Source organism: Amblyomma maculatum, chromosome 2 (genome assembly GCF_055883805.1).
Source record: "Amblyomma maculatum isolate TAMU_Amacu chromosome 2, ASM5588380v1, whole genome shotgun sequence".
Taxonomy (NCBI): Eukaryota; Metazoa; Arthropoda; class Arachnida; order Ixodida; family Ixodidae; genus Amblyomma; species Amblyomma maculatum.
Window position 1 is genome coordinate 18,455,815 of NC_139345.1, and position 17,759 is coordinate 18,473,573.

The following is a 17,759-nucleotide window of genomic DNA, read 5'->3' on the forward strand; positions in this document are numbered from 1 at the left end:
AACCCCATAAACCCAAAAGCAGACGGCTTCACCTTGTTTAGAGATTCGCCTTTTCGTGCGCCCAATACGGTGACTTACACATGAACCTAGAGGAGTTTAACTACATTGTTGTTTTTGAAGCGCGGTGGGGGCATAATTACATACATTGACAGGCATTCGGTAGACGCTTATTCTTGGTTTCTTGTTGCTATTGGAGGTAGAACAAAATAAAGATTTTTTTTTTCTTGCGATTGGAGACATGCACGCACGTAAAAGTTTCATTACATCTTCGAAATGTACACATGCGGGGTAAAGAATGAGTTCGTTATGTTCTCTAGTGGGAAAAAAAAAAAAAAAAAAAAAAAAAAAAAAAAAACTTTTTTTTTTTTTTTTAATGCTTATTATAACATGGCGAGGAGGCTGGGCATTTCTTCCATTTGGAGCTCTTGCCAAATGGAACGTCCGAAAGACGGAGTAGCGTTCCACTTTCATTCGCCTCGTAGGAGCCCTCACGCTCTCCACGCGTGGAGAAGCGCGTGCCAGACGCCGTTGCCTTTGTGAGCATGCACCGCTTCTAGGAGAAAAGTTCAAGGGCTGCGCATTAAGACAGACGCGGCGTAAAATTGCGCGCTGCGTTCTTTTCTTCTGGAGCAGTTTTGATACATGTGCCAGAGTACAGAGAAACTTTGGACGCGAGTGCACGCACGGCAAGCGCAGGCGCACTGCGATGCAGTTCTCGTCGGCACATAGACCCTCCGGCTGTCACTTCGAGCCGTCGGAAACGGACGCGGTACTCAGAAATCAAAGGCGGAAACATTATCTGTATGCAAAGTTATATGGCACAAGGAACTTTGTCAGGCAGGATGCTTCGGCCTTCGATAAACAGACAGAACGCCTTATTCGTTTCGCCGAATGAACAGCTTACGAAGTCGACGCCTTAACAATGACTACCGCACAAACCATATACATGGGCGTCGACTGGATGATATTTTCTAATGAATTCAGTTCAGTTCAGTCGTTCAGTCGTGTTCGACTCTTCGTGACCCTATGGACCATGTCACGCCACGCTTTCCGGTCTCTCACTAATAAATAGGATTTATATATAGACTCACTTGCAGGTCATGCGCTTCGCCTGCAAGCCGGAATAATATAGTCTGTGCCCGAAGTATGTTTACGCTCTGTTACATATTCCAACCGACTTATCACGTCATGACAAGTACCCATCAACGAATCAGTTTATCAATAAGTGTGAGAAGGAGTAGAATTAGAATAGAATCCGTTCATTGTCCGAACCTAGCTTTCGTGGCACGTGCTTGAGAAAGCCTATGAAGAATATAAAAATGAAAAGCAGTGGCACCGTGAATCTTGACATCTTCTAAAGCAACCATCTGCCACTCGCGCACGGTGCTATGGCTCAATTTGCCAAAAGTGGGGCTTAGATCAGTGCACGGAGCAAACTTTTCTTGGCCGTGCGACGTGCACGCCCCTTTGTGCACTCAAGATGGATCACGTATCGCCTGCGATGCAGTTATTCAGTTCGTGCCACATGGAGCTCAGCGTGTATACGCCCTGTGCAATTTAACAACCATGCTTTTATTATTTCATTTATTTTTATATTTCTCAGGCTGCGTCGCATGTGGCTCTCTAGTGAAGGACAGCCCGCAACCGTTAACTGAAACAAAGCAGTCAATATCACTCTCAAAATTTGAAGAAAAAAAAAAAAGCCCTATAACGTACCCAGTCGCGAAACGTTGCACTTTGAAGTATAATAAAGAGGCTGTTGAACGCACTATCCCCGTTCCGCTTATTGAGGTCGTTACACACTCATTCAGACTGCATCCGTGACGTGCGTTATTTGCCGCATACGAACTCAGTGATGACAATGCACTTACATCCGTTTCCGACCGGCCTGTTTTAATTACCGACCCCCAATCAATCCTGATAAGCATGAAAGTCATGGCTGTACGAACACTGAGATAGCACGCGATGCAGGTGATAGATAAAATCCAGGAAGTTTTACTACCAGTCGCTGGAATGGTCATATATGGGCAAAATAAAAGAAGGCCGCTGCGGTATTGTCCGAGCGAATGACCCTTTATGGAAACACTGCTATCGGTGGACTACAGCAGTTACGAAAGGACTGCGGCGTTATATCACTAGCAATTGAAGGGAAAGCTGTGGCTATTGTGTCCGTGTGTTTCGTAAAACCGAGTATTTCGTACAAGTATTTTTCTTTTTTAACGTCCCCCACAGCGAGACGAATATGCATCGTTGAAAAGTTTCACGGGCACGGCACTTTCGGGCGTCAAGTTATCCTTCCCATGTGACAATGATAGTTGAGGTCGCCTGGGTGGTTCATGCTACGGTGGCATACTGTGAGAAATTTTCGATCCTAATATAGCCTAGAAGATAATGTTTGCGGAGTAGTTGCTAATAAAAAAAAAGATTTTAATAAATGATAATAAACTTTACACCCTGGTGTTCAGCTAATGTTTATTTCCTTATGGTATCCCCCCCCCCCTTTTTTTTTTATGAGAAAACAGTCATAGAGCAAAAAACTTAGCTTCAGAAATTAATTTCTTTGTCATAAAGCTATAAAAGGTTCTATGTTGTTTTAATTTCGTGTTCTACTTTTATGTTTCAGTTTTACGTTTCAAGCATGCGCAGAGGTATTTGATCATGGACACAAATTCCGCACCGTGAATATATATACAAAAAAATAATTCTAGGATATATTGTATTTTTCATGCTTGATCTATTTAGTTTGTAATTGGAATTTAATTTTTTCGCATTATGAAAACTTCTGGAGCTCGGAGCTAAAGGCCGATAATTCTGTCTGACGATCGAGGTTCCGGGCCCCGAGCGAAAAACCCAAGTAGATACATACGTTACGGCAGCAACACTGTGGGGCAGTGCTAAAAAGAAAGGCAAAAAATAAATCAGTGCAAATTTAAATGTGAGACCAGTGCATATTAATTGCAGCATGGAACACAACGCATCGCATGAAACAACACAAAAGCAACGCAGCTGACAGACCATAAACATAACGCATCCAACAGACTGATATTAAGAAAATAGTGTTAAGTGCAAATTGTTGAAAGAAGGTAAAGTCTAATAACGCTTTTAAATGAGCGAACTATTTTGAAATCCTGAGATAAGGCGTATATCAATGGGAGTTTATTAAGACCGAAACAGTATACGAGTTCGTCTGCATACCGTCATCATCATCATCATCATCAGCCTGATTATACCCACTGCAGGGCGAAGGCCTCTCCCATATTTCTCCAATTAACCCGGTCCTGTGCTAGCTGCATCCAGTTTACCCCTGCGAAGGCTTCTTAACCTCATCCGCCCACCTAACTTTCTGCCGCTCCCTGCTACGCTTTCCTTCCCTTGGAATCCAGTTTGTTACCCTAAGCGACCATCGGTTGTCCTCTCTTCGCACTACATGTCCTGCCCATGTCCATTTCTCCTTCTTAATTTCCACTAGAATGTCAGTAACTTGAGTTATTTATCTGACCCACTCTGCACGCTTCCTATCTCTTAACGTTACCCCTACCATTTTTCGTTCCATAGCCCTCTGGGTTGTCCTCAACTTAAGTAAAACTCTCTTGGTTAGCCTCCACGTTTCAGCCCCATAGGTGAGTACAGGAAGCTGCAACTGTCGTATACATTCCTCTTGAGCGATACCGGTAAGCTGCTAGTCATAATCTGCGAGTGCTTGCCAAATGCGCTCCATCCCAATCTTATTCTTTATTTCCCTTTCATGGTCCAGATCTGCGGTTACTACCTGTCCTAAGTAGACATATTCGCCTACTATTTCCAGGGCTTCGCTACCTAACAAACTGCTGCTCCTTCCTGAGGCTTTTTAACATTACCTTAGTCTTTTGCATACTTATTTTCAAGCCTACCTTTCTACTTTTCCTGTTTAGGTCACCAATCATTCTTTGCAGTTCATCTCCTGAGTTACTTAGCAAAGTAATGTCCTCAGCAAATCGCAGATTACTCAGGTATTCTCCATCTACCCTTATCCCTAACTGCTGTCGTGACGCTGGGGCTATGGCGACCCGGCCTTCACTTGGTAGCGTGCAGAGACTCCGGGTTGAAGAAGGACTGAATCTTCGAAGTTGGTAAAATATGTACAAGCAGGTTTACTGGCACTTTGAGAAAACGTATTTACAAGAATATTTACATGAAGAAGAAGGGTACATCAGCAAAATGACAAGCGTTAAGAGTTCATAGCGAGAAGCGACTGGATGAGCCGTTTACCCAGGGCCCAGAGCGACATTTCGTGCTCTGCAGCGTCCTTAAAAACCCCCTATGTCCAGCCCCTCTCTGAAGATGCTGACCAACCAAATCCAGGGCACGCCCCTCAGGTATCGGCATCCAATCGAACACATCACTGCACTGATGGTCTGAAGCACTGACTGGTCCGGCATTCATTCGTTGGGCGTGATCACTTGTTGGCGGGAAAAGCTTGGGAACGGCGAGGAGAGGAGGTACATTTCTATTCTTCAGCAAAGAAACCACAGGCTGGTTCTGGGGGTTTTACTTCTCAGAAACCCGAGTGCACGTGGCGCCGCATAGGGCTCCCAACATGGTCCCTTTTCGACAATTGCAAATCTTTCCTGCATTCCCGGGAAATCACTTAATGGCCGTATGAGTCATGCTCTTCTCTTGTCCTGCACGTCAGCGGACATGTCACTCTGTCGTCTCCTTTGGATAGGAGGCATTCATCACTGGAGGATAGCACTTCTCGACTGGAAGGGTGAACAAAAGAAAGCACTTCCTGCTATTTCCCGCAGGGGGACGTTTCTTTGTGTTTTTCCAGACGTTCTCTTGACAGGGCCAATTTGGCATTTGCAGGTTGTCCACAAAGCAAAACATGCTTACAAAACAGGATTCCTGGAAACAGGCTCACTTAGAGCCAATGGACCATCACCACATATTCACAAAACTTTTCCATGCCCACAGGCGAACAATAGAGCGCGCAAATGCGGATGCTTGGTCGTAACAGCCTCCTCCCCCGCCAGAAGAGACTCGGAGGGCAGCAACCGCAGCTGCTGCATGAAGAGACGACTTAATGGCCTGCACGTGAACGCTTGAAGCTCGCTGTTGCATGTCGCGTTGTCTTGATTGTTGTAGGCCAAATTGCTTGAGCTATCTGAAACTCAACCACCTGTCGAAGCAAGCACTCGGCTCCCGTCTGAAGAGACCAGGTCAAAAGAAAACTGCCATTGTTGTTCGAGAAAAGCCCACTCTCAAGACGTTCAGGACCCACGTATGCCTCGAAAACCAAACGTGCTGCTTTACATAGTCATCTATATTCAAGCGCACGAAAAAAAAAAAAAAAACCTGATTATCAATTTGGATACATGGTGAGGAACATCTCGGACCGCTTAGAAAGAGCGGCTAAGCGCGTCCGCATTCCCATTTAACTTCCCCTTTTTGTATCTTATTTCAAAATTGTACTGCTGTAAAATCAAGCTCCACCTAAGAAGGCGACTGTTCTTCGATGTCGCAGTTTGCAGCCAAGCCAGGGGACAATGGTCCGTCTCTACGGTGAATTTGGCCCCTCCAAGATAGCACTGCAATTTTTGAATGGCCCATACAATGCAAGCGCATTCCTTCTCTGACGCGCAATAAGCCCTCTCTCTAGAACTCAGTTTTCTGCTCAAGTAGAGCACGGGGTGCTCATTACCGTCGTCATCTCTCTGGCAGAGAACAGCACCTAACCCTCGATCACTGGCATCACACTGGACCGTGAATTCTCGGCCATAGTCTGGAGCTCGCAATACCGGACGGCTAATCAGCACAGCCTTCAGGTTTACGAAGGAGGCTTCCTTTTGTTCGTCCCAGACTACATTTGTCGGTTCTGTCTTGCGGAGAGCGTCGGTCAGAGGGCTAGCCAAAGCTGAATAGTTAGGGATGTAGTGATTGTAGTACCCAGTCAGACCCAGGAATGCTCGAATTTCCGTCTTCGTGCTCGGCCGCGGGTAGTCTGCTACCGCAGAAATCTTAATCTCGCTGGGTTTCCTGAAACCTTGACCTACATTGTGACCCAAGTAGTCCACGGTCGCCCTTGCCAGGCAACATTTCTCGGCCTTTACGGTTAGTCCAGCTTGACGCAAAAGGCTCAGTACAGCTCTTAGATGTACCATATGGTCCGCCCATGAGTCGGAAAAAACCGCAATGTCGTCTAAATAAGGCACCGCGAATGTTTCACACCCCTTTAAAACCCTATCCATGAGTCGGGAAAAACAAAATGGAGCATTTTTGAGCCCGAAACTCATCATTGTTGGCTGGTAGCTGCCCGTCGGAGTGACGAAAGCCGCGTATCTGCTGGCGCGTTCAGTGAGCGGTACTTGCCAGTATCCTCGAGTAAGGTCCAGCGTAGTCACATATGCCGCTCTACTGACCTGTTCTACTCTCTCCTCAATATTCGGAATAGGATACACTTGATCCCTGGTGAGAGAATTTAGCTTTCGGTAGTCTACCACAGGCCTAGGGTCTTTACCTGGAGCTTCTACTAAGATCATAGGCGAAGCATAATCGCTTTCCGAGGGTTTTATTACTCCCAATTCCAGCATGCGAGTTACTTCCCTATCCAGAATTTCTCTTTGCCTTGGAGAAAATCGGTAGCACCTTGATCGCACTGGCACGTCTGAAGTCAGCTCAATATCGTGCTCAGTCAAATCAGTTCTGCCTGGCCTGTCCACGAAGCAGGCCTCAAACTCTGTTATTATCTCGCCCAGATCGGACAGCTGGGATTTCTTTAGTTCTCCTCTCTGCTCCGTCTTTTTGAGAAGCTCCTGAGCGTTGCTTCCTTTTCCGCTGAGGCAAATCAAGTTGTCCCCCATCTCCTCGGGAAGGTTTAACGTTAGATTTACCACGGCTTCCCTCTGCACATAAGGCTTCATAAGATTGCAATGATAAATGCGCACTTCTTTACGCCTACCGGGAATTTTCACTGCGTAGTTAGTGTTAGAAAGCTTTGCAACGACTTCAGCCGGTCCTTCCCACTGTACTTCGAGCTTATTCTGCCTTGAACTTCTCAGCAACATCACCTGGTCCCCGATACAAAACGTCCTTTGACGGGCTGACTTATCATAGTACACCTTGGAACGAGCCTGGGCTGACTTCATGCTGGCCTCAACGAGTTCCTTAGTGTTATGTAAGCGATTCAAGAGGTTCAGAATGAATTCTACTACTGTTGGGTCTTCTCCGCGCCCCTCCCAGGCTTCGCGCACCATTCGCAAAGGTGAGCGCAGTGACCTTCCGTACACCAACTCGGCTGGGCTAAATCCAGTGGATTCGTGCGGCACTGACCGCAAAGCGAAAAGCGCTGCAGGCAGGCAGGTATCCCATTCGCGCTTGTTTTCATAGCACAGTCCCCTCAGGACTCGTTTGAGAACAGAGTGCCATCTTTCTACGCTGTTGCTCTGCGGATGATGGATCGAGCTATGCACTACCTTAATGCCGCATCGCTCGAGAAATGAGGTGGTGAGGACACTCGTGAAAACGCTACCCTGATCACTTTGTACCTCGGAAGGGAATCCAACTCGTGCAAACACTGACAGCAGCGAATCCACTACACTCTCGGACGTCACCTCGCGCAGCGGAACAGCCTCTGGAAACTTTGTGGCTGGGCATAACATAGTGAGGATATAACGGTACCCTGACTCGGTCACAGGAAGTGGCCCAACTATATCTATTACTAACCGGTGAAACGGCTCGGTAATGATTGGTACTAACACCATCGGAGCTTTCCACTTATCTTGCGCCTTTCCAACCCGCTGGCACGTGTCGCATGACCGTACAAAATTTTCCGTGTCCTTAAAACATCCAGGCCAATAGTATTCTTGCAACAGCCTCTGCTTTGTTTTCTTTATTCCAAGGTGACATGACCACGAGCTGCCATGGGAAAGTCGCAGTAAGTCTCCGCGGTACTTTTGGGGAACGACTAATTGGTCCCGCTCTACTCCGCGCTTATCCTTGAATAAGCGATACAGCACTCCCTTTCTCATCTCGAAAGAAATATTGTTTGCTGTCTTAGTGGCGCGGTGGCGCTCCCTTATCTCCTGTATATTGGGATCATTGGCTTGCTCTATAGCTAAGTCCTCTCGGGTTCCACTTAAAAGTCTCGTGAGATTACTAGACACTGGCGGCAAGAGGTTACTCTCAAGAACGTCCTCATTCCGCGTCTCATCAAGCTCACTTTCAAGTTGACTTATCTGAGATGCCTCGCTCTCAAAGTTTTCTGACCTGCTATCTTCCGCATTTACCATTGTTTTAACTGCCGTTTCCTCCGCTGTGGATTTTTCTGGAATGAGCAGTGTAGCTAGTTCTCGCGCCTTTGAACGTGTTAAGGCTTGCACAACTCTGTCTCCGAAAAGGATGCCCCTCTTTCGCAGCAGCATGTCCGATTTGTTGGAGAACAAATACGGATAGCACTTAGGAAGCTTTCCTGAAACGGCAGCCTCGGTTGTTAATTCGCCGAAAGGGCCCTCGATGACCACGTTCGCGATCGGCAAGCACACACTCTGTTCCTCAACTACCTGTCGGATCCATGCACACTGTCCTGTATAGTCGGAAGGCGATACATACGCCGGATGGACAACATCCATCGTTGCGGCCGAATCGCGCAGTACCTTGCAAGGCTTCCCGTTGACTACTAGGTCATGCAGGTAGGGTTCTAAAAGCTGCATATTTTCATCGCAGTCCCTGACATACGAGAAAGCAATCTTTTCTTTCCGGCAGTTGACGGCAATGTGACCCTGCTCATTACACCTAAAGCATGTGAGCGGCTTCCTAGCCTCAAGCTTATTCTTTGTGTTCTGCACGTTGGTCACTTCCCCACTTTTCTCACTGCCGTCCTTTCTAGGGAATTTGCCTGAAGAAACCTTCATTTCTTCGTTTCCAACTCTAGCAAAGTGCCTTTCCTGACGGTTTTTCATACTGAACTTGGGATTGCGGGGCCTATCCACTGCTGGGTTGCTGAATTGTCGGCGCGAAGCATACTCCTCAATAAGTTCGGCAGCTTCAGTTGCCGACTTAATTTCGCCTCGGTCCTGTAACCAATTTCTTTCTTTTTCTGGGAGGCAGTTATAAAACTGCTCCAAAAGAATTTGCTCGACTACAGCGTCCCTATCACTGTAGGAATCTGTGCTCTTTAGCCACTCGCCCAAATTAACTCTTAAATTGTACAGGAATTCAGGGTAACTCTCGTCCCTGGACTTAGTAGCTTTCCGAAAACGTTGTCTGAACGCCTCGGCGCTAAGCCTATACTTTCTCAGAAGGCAAGCTTTGACCTTCTCGTAGTTGTCCGCGTCCTCCTTGCTTAGCCGCGCGACAACCTCCGCTGCCTCGCAGGGCAGAACCGTCAATAATCTCTGAGACCAAGTGTCTCGCTGGAAGGACAGTTTTTCGCAGGTTCGCTCAAAGTTAGCCAGATACAGACCGATATCCCCTGATATCACATATGGCTGCATGTACTTTGACATCTTGAAATCTGCCTCCTTGTTGAGAAGAGGTACCGCTAGCTGGGGACAATTGCCCGACCTCTTGCTCAACTCTAGTTCTAATTTCCGGAGCTCAATTTCTTGGTCCAGCTTTTTTGCTTCTCTTTCACGCTTCTTTTCCTCTTTTTCCCACTCACGTTCGCGCTCCCTTTCCTCTTTTTCCCTCTCAAGTTCACGCTCACGCCTCTTTTCCTCTTTTTCCCGCTCTTTCTGCTCTTTTTCCCGCTCCTTCTGCTGTCTGAGCTGTTCCTTTTTTTGACCGATGAGGTTCCATGCTTCACTGAGCTCCTCATCATCGGCTCCCAAATCTGTGATTGCCTTTATAATCAAAGGTTTTCGTGCCAAACCACTTGTATCAATTCCCAATTCCTCACACAATTGCAACAGTTCCGGTTTCTGCAGCTTTTGTAGGTCCATGATCGCTCCGAGTGTCGGCTACTTCCAAAACAACAGTGCAAACTACCAAACCTAAAGGCGTTTCCACACTCTCTTTACCAGTTCTAAAATCTAACCCTGTTCTAGAACCTGGTCCACATCAGAAGAAAAGCCAAGCACTCACCCACACATGCGATCGATGTTCCGAGCTGCCCTCTTGTTGGCCGATTGTTGCTCCTGCTTGTTGCTTGAGATGCCACCTCCGATCACAAGGTGTTGTGGCTTGTAGCTTCAGATCCACCTCCAATCACCAGATGTTGTGGCTTGTAGATTCAGATCCACCTCCAATCACCAGATGTTGTGGCTTGTAGATTCAGATCCCACCGCTGCCACCAGTTGTCGTGACGCTGGGGCTATGGCGACCCGGCCTTCACTTGGTAGCGTGCAGAGACTCCGGGTTGAAGAAGGACTGAATCTTCGAAGTTGGTAAAATATGTACAAGCAGGTTTACTGGCACTTTGAGAAAACGTATTTACAAGAATATTTACATGAAGAAGAAGGGTACATCAGCAAAATGACAAGCGTTAAGAGTTCATAGCGAGAAGCGACTGGATGAGCCGTTTACCCAGGGCCCAGAGCGACATTTCGTGCTCTGCAGCGTCCTTAAAAACCCCCTATGTCCAGCCCCTCTCTGAAGATGCTGACCAACCAAATCCAGGGCACGCCCCTCAGGTATCGGCATCCAATCGAACACATCACTGCACTGATGGTCTGAAGCACTGACTGGTCCGGCATTCATTCGTTGGGCGTGATCACTTGTTGGCGGGAAAAGCTTGGGAACGGCGAGGAGAGGAGGTACATTTCTATTCTTCAGCAAAGAAACCACAGGCTGGTTCTGGGGGTTTTACTTCTCAGAAACCCGAGTGCACGTGGCGCCGCATAGGGCTCCCAACATGGTCCCTTTTCGACAATTGCAAATCTTTCCTGCATTCCCGGGAAATCACTTAATGGCCGTATGAGTCATGCTCTTCTCTTGTCCTGCACGTCAGCGGACATGTCACTCTGTCGTCTCCTTTGGATAGGAGGCATTCATCACTGGAGGATAGCACTTCTCGACTGGAAGGGTGAACAAAAGAAAGCACTTCCTGCTATTTCCCGCAGGGGGACGTTTCTTTGTGTTTTTCCAGACGTTCTCTTGACAGGGCCAATTTGGCATTTGCAGGTTGTCCACAAAGCAAAACATGCTTACAAAACAGGATTCCTGGAAACAGGCTCACTTAGAGCCAATGGACCATCACCACATATTCACAAAACTTTTCCATGCCCACAGGCGAACAATAGAGCGCGCAAATGCGGATGCTTGGTCGTAACACTGCCCCCATTCCAAGTCTCTGAATACTTCCTCTAAACAAGCTGTGAATAGTACTGGGGAGATCGTGTCTCCTTGCCTAACACCTTTCTTTATGGGAATTTTGTTACTTTCCTTACGCAGAACTATGGTTGCTGTGCAGATAATATATATATATATCTTCCAGCATTTTCACGTACGGTTCGTCTACACCCTGATTTCGCAATGCCTGCATCACCGCTGAGGTTTCTACTTAGTCAAATGCTTTTTCGTGATCAATGAATGCTATATATAAGGGCTGGTTATATTCCGAGCATTTTTCTATGATCTGGTTTGCATGGATATCATCGATACCAGTATCGTTTCCGAAAAATCTGCATAATATTTTGCTTGATTGCAGTCTAAGGTTGTCCTGATTCTATTAGCGATTATCTTAGCAAATATCTTATACGTAACAGACAGTAAGTTGATTGGTCTGTAATCTTTCAGGTCCTTAGCGTCCCCTTTCTTATGAATTAAGATAATGTTTGCTTTTCTTCCATGGTTCTGGTCCCGACGATGACGTCAGGCACTGCGTATACAGGGTGGCCAGCTTTTCTAGCACGATCCCCCCCCCCCCCCCCCCTTTCCTCCAACAAATCTATAGTTATCTGATCCTCTCCGGCTATTTTCCCCTTTTTCTTAGTTTCTATTGCTTTCTAACCTCGTCCTTCACTGGCGGCACGTCTGACTGTTTTCCCTTAATGCCAATCTCATTATTGTCCTAACTAGTTTGGCTACTGTGGGGCTCAGTATCGAACTTCTCGGCTACTTTGACTATCTTGTCCATATTCGTAATGACGTTGCCCGCCTTGTCCCTTAGCGAATACATCTGATTTTTGCCCATGCCCAATTTCTCCTTCACCGTTGTAAGGTTTCCCTCGTTCTTTACAACATGCTAAATTTTCTCCATGTTGTACTTCCTTATATCATCCACTTTGCACTTATTGATTAGCTTTGATATCTCTGCCAATTCTATCTGGCCTGTTGGATTGGAAGCTTTCATACTCCTGCATGCCGTAATTAGTTCTAATGCGAGGAGTGACGTATCGTCTATATCTGAGGGAGTACGGATCGTGTTTAACGAATATATTGTATTGAAATTGCTATGATGAAGTTTTATTTCTTTGTAAACAAATGCAGCCCTTTGGAGTAAAATAATGTCCTCTAATTGAAATATTTTGGATTTAAAAATAAGGCAATGCATGCTCTTGTGCCTCTAAAGTTCTAAACAGTAATTGGCCCGAATCGCTTTTTTTTTCTTTTTTTTGTACAGTGAATAATGAAGAAAGATTTTGCTTTGAAGTGGCACACCAAACAAGCAAACAGTACTTCAGCCGAGATTCTATTAGTGAAGAACTTGCATCCAAAGCCCTTTTTAACCACAGAGAATTCCGGACCGTTGCGGTTTCTTCGTGTTTTCGGGGCTGAAAGGAAAAGCGCTACATTATAGAAGCGCTACATTCGTTACACCTTGTGCGCATGCAGGAACAACTCGATCCGCGTATTCTATTCGCCAAATGTTTGCCGGTGGCAATAATTCTTCGAAATTTCTTAAAAGAGCACGAAATGCTTATTTTAGATAACTTCTTTCAGCCTTGCAGACACTTTAAATCCTTTTATCTCTCAGTGACGTACAGCGTGCACGTTATCTAATCGCTCCTGAGATCCGGCAAGTCCGCGCCATGCATCCGTCACATCCCTGGCTTGGCTCACCGTCTGTGCGGCTCATTGTGCGAAAGAATGGAAAGCTGTTATTAAACGCAAACTCCCATGAGCCTTATTCAGGAGTGTGCATTGGGCTACACGGATTTGTATCCAACTTGAAAGTGAAAATACAGGCCCTTTCAGTGCATACACAGCCTAACTATGGTCCGTATAAGGCTTAAGAAAGGCTACCGTTGAGTCCTGCCCCCATTTAAACGGTGCTCGCATTAGTTTCCACACGCTTCAAGCACGCACCTGCGCTCAGCGACGCAACGATAACGAGCATTCATTTCGGCAGCCCCATAATATGTGACTCAAAGCTTCCTCCTCCATGTGTGATAGTGCACGTACACACGTCAGCACCCGAGCGATAAGTGTCCGCTTGATGACTGCATGCCCGGGACGCGTAGACGCCTTTTCCGATACGCACTCCCTGAATGAGTGAGTGACTGAACTGCTCACGGGTGTTCTCGAGAGTTAATTCTCGGCACGCAAACTACGCGTGCATGAGGCGCGAAACCATCGGTTTAGGAAACCACCTTTTGTGTTGACGTCAACGTAACCTTGCAAAAAGTAAATAAAATACAATAATAAATATGATAAACATATTGCCCGCGCTCGCTTTAGTAACGTTCTAAGTACTGGAACATGGTTGATTAAGAGTAACTGATGCGGCAGTAGTTACAAAACCGAAGGTAGTGTTTGTAGTAGGGTTGCAATATGGAATGCTGTTGTCGTAGAAAAAAGTAGAGGGTTGAAATTAGTGATCAGTCCTTTTTTTTTTTACGCTTGGAAAAAGTATTCAGTGGAAAAACGTTCTTAACCAAGTAACGCCTTCTTACGGTGATGATATGGGCAGAAAGCACTACGCTAGCAAACGAAGCTTCACTAGGCGGTGATACTTCTCGATATGCATCTGGCTTGTGTCTTGGGTAGCAGACGCCTGAAGATATCCGGTTGTGTCCTGGATTCCGCGCTTTGTTCATAATTTCTTATGACCGACTGTAACTCCTAGCCAACCAGCTGCGGCTTGCCCCCCCCCCCCCCCCCCCCATTAAAAACACTAGCTTTTTTCTTCAATATAAACAGAATATGTCAACCCCTGCTCACTGCCCATGCGCGGCTTCAATACCGTAAGCCCCACATTCTAACATGCCACACTCCTATCGTGTGACCGGAGAGTGGCTAGCATCTCGAATGCCCCAGCTTTTGAAGGATGCGGGATCGTATCACATAGCTTTCGTTTTCTTTATTATCTTGAAATAAACATTCAGCTACAGAAATTACCGTCCCTTAGTTATTGCCTTTAGTTTTCAGAAAAGCACAAGCTGGGGGGGGGGGGGGGGGGGGGGGGGGGGGGGAGGGGAATCAGCACTGTCACTGATTGCAGTTACCCTGTCCCAAGATTGCTTCAAGACGATTATGAGTACGGCGAGGTGCGTTATTGGCAAAATGTCTTATTTCGTTGCGAACGACATAGCACTTCATTTTTATTTTTTTCATTCGCAATGACGTGGACCCATTAGGTCAGCGCTTGATTCGACATCCTCTTGCGTCCAGCAGCAACGGCAAGTGTTTATGCTCAATCGCTTTACTCCTTTCTAGAAAGTAAACTGACACATGTCAGGCCACCCTTCCTCTCCAAGGACCCGCGGGTCTTCCTACCTGGGACGCTTCGGCTGCGACCAAAGTCTAAAGCGAAACGCTAATCCTGTTTTTCCCTCTTTCCTTCGACGCACCCGTACAGTGTTGAGGGAGGAGGGTCCCAAAGGCGCGCAGCTGGGGCCGGAGACAGCGGCATGTATGCGGCGGGGCTTCGGCTTCCTTGCCTACGACCTGCGGACGACCGCGCGCGCGCACGGCCGACAAAAGTAGTAGTGGCCGAGCCAAAAGCCTTTGCGCTGCCACTCCCAGCACAATTTCGCGAGTCCCCTCCGGGCAGGGTGGCGTGGGGCCGTCCGTGGTGGACGGCCACGTGCACACCGGACCGCCTCGCAATCCCGCCTTTCCTACGTCTCGGTCGTTGCGCGGCTAAACGCACGCAGTTTAATTTCATTGCAATTCTTTTTTGTTTCTCTCTGTCTCATATGCATTGTACAGAGCTAAACCTACAGCGCCAATCACGTAACGCAACACAGACTGACCAGCGCGATGATACGAGTACTGCTTTTGCAGTGATCTGGCCAGGTTTGTGCCTCGTTCACGCTCATTTGTTGCTGATGATGACTGAATAATCACCCAAAATCTGTTTGACCTTCTATTTGGCATTTCCTAATGTACTAAACGCAACTTGATCCAACTTGATCCAGCGGTGCACCGCTGATGGGTACAATAAACGGCACATTGTTGGTAGTCATGTGGCGCACCTGACAGGTTGGTAGAGAAAAAAAGAAATGGATGAGCTGTGTTTTTAACCTTCAATACTGTCGAGTTAAACTTGAAACAAATATTAGTTGCATAATTTATTTTATCTAAATATTTTATCTAGTTTAATAAATCCCGCCTAATTAGGCGGGATTTAAAAACTGCCATGACGAGCGCCACACGACCAAGAAAAATATGCCGTTGTTTTAACTCTGCTGCGGTGTTTTCTTTTTTTTAATTATTATTCTTGGCTCAAATTACGCCAAACACCCTGTTCGTGCATGCTGCACAAACGTACTATACAGGAGAGTAGAAGACACTTGAACATTGCTTCTCGGCGCCCGTGCTTGTATACAATGATGTAGGCGGTTCACCCGGCGTTCGAACCGACCTCCTTCAAGACAAATGTTCACTCAGAAGGCACTGTCGATAGCAGTCCTGCTGGGAGTGGCCATGTTTGTGTCTGTGATGGTCGGTCGACATTGAGAGTCCAGCCACCACGAGCCCGTATGCGTGGCGGTTGTGCGCACTGTTTAATACGCGGCAGCATAGCCGTGTTACATACAAAGTGCGCACTACACTCCCAGGTAAGTAACCCGTCGCCGGCGCGCCTCGTGAGCTCGCTCACACCGCTTTCTAAACGAGGCCACTGCGTCTGCGGAGTCCATCTCTTTTTGCTCAACGGCCCGCCTTCGGTAGCGGCGGACCGTTTGGGAACGAGGAGCGGTAGCTATCGCATATGGTCTGAGAGACGTGACCGAGGCGCTGTATCGTTGCAGCGAAGCCTCCGTCAACGACACTGTGCAGATAACGTGACAGCGCGTTTTCAAGGGCGCTCACTATACATAAGTGGCCCGATTGAGTCCGGGCCGCTCCATATTGTGATACGTCGTACATCGTGCGAGCGGCTCCGGAAAGGCGTTTAGAATCGGACAGGCTCCAGACGGACGTCCTTCAAGCGCTCAGTGCAAGTCTATAAACACGATTCCTCCTGCTATATTAGGTCAACAGCTCTGTAGCTAAGGGCTTACAACGGTAATCGGCGAATATCACAGAAACTGCTATAGCCTGGGATTCACTGCTAACTTGATCAGGTTTTCCACTTCAACGATAGTTGGGCTTTTAGCGGTTTAATTCATTTATACCGACTGCCTGCGTACTGCCCTGATTCTTACGTGTGGCTCAAATGAGGGTGCGACGTATGCACTAAGGACGCAAAGCAGTGGTTTAGCCTGGTTCGCAACAGAAATTGCACTGAATGTCGTCGATCTTTGTTGCAGGAAACGGCCGCTGGCAGCAGTATCTGTACTTTACTCCATTCTTTTCTAGCTTCAAAAGCTATGCTTTATCTAAAGGTACAACGTCGAAGAAATTCGCGGTGATAAATCGACAGAGATCAACTACGGGTTGTCCTTGTACCGGTTAACAATTAACGACTCAATTTATTTATTTATTTATTTATTTATTTATTCCTCAAAGGTCTCTGATGAGACATTACATGAGGGAGTGGGCGTTACAGGGCATATAAGTATAACAAAAATCTTAATGAGATGGCGCCACATGTAGTCCTACTACCACACTGAGTTTTTACGGTTCGTACTCAGGCTATGAGAGACGCCGTAGTGGAGGGCTCCGGAAATGTCGACCACCTGGGGTTCTTTAAAGTGCACTGACATCGCACCGCACACGGGCGCCCATCTTTTCGCCTATAGTGAAAAGCGGTCGCCGCGGCCGGGATACGATCCGGCATCTTTGAACACAGTAGTCGAGCCATAGAGAAAGTATTTGGTCGAGCGTCCTAAACACTGCGCCACCCCGGCGGGGTTGTCAGTTTTAAAAAACGCCGAGTGACATTCTGCATCGCGACCTGGCAGACAACTGCGATTAAAAATACTGAATCCTTGCAGGGGCGTACAGCACTTCATCTCCGAAAGGCGGATCCCAGCCAGCGGCGAGCCGCGCAACGCATTATCATCTCTGGTTGAGCTCATGACTCACTGGCGTGAACGTACCGTACGTGCCAGCGCAAGCGAGACGACCAGATGGAACAAAAACAAGCCGCCGCGCTGAGGTCACTTCTACCGCGAGGTCCACGGCGTACATGCGCGAGCAGCGGGTTTAGTATTGCGCCGATTCAGGCAAAGGGTGTTCCCGAGTGCACTTTTTCAAAATACGAATCCTTAGTGTTGAAACGTTTCAAAAAGCTGGTGAAAAAAAAAACCGGGCATTTGCGCAATGACAGTCACTTGACAACAGGCTGATCATCCAGCAATAACGAAACCCGCGCCCATTCCATGCGGCCGTTCTCCTTTCAGCGGTTTCGCAGGAATGAAAGATAGTCAAATGGGGTGTGAGCGAACAGCGTCGTAACGGTCTGCTTCGCATGCACTATTGTAAAATAAAGGGATCAACACAAAATGTTGCCT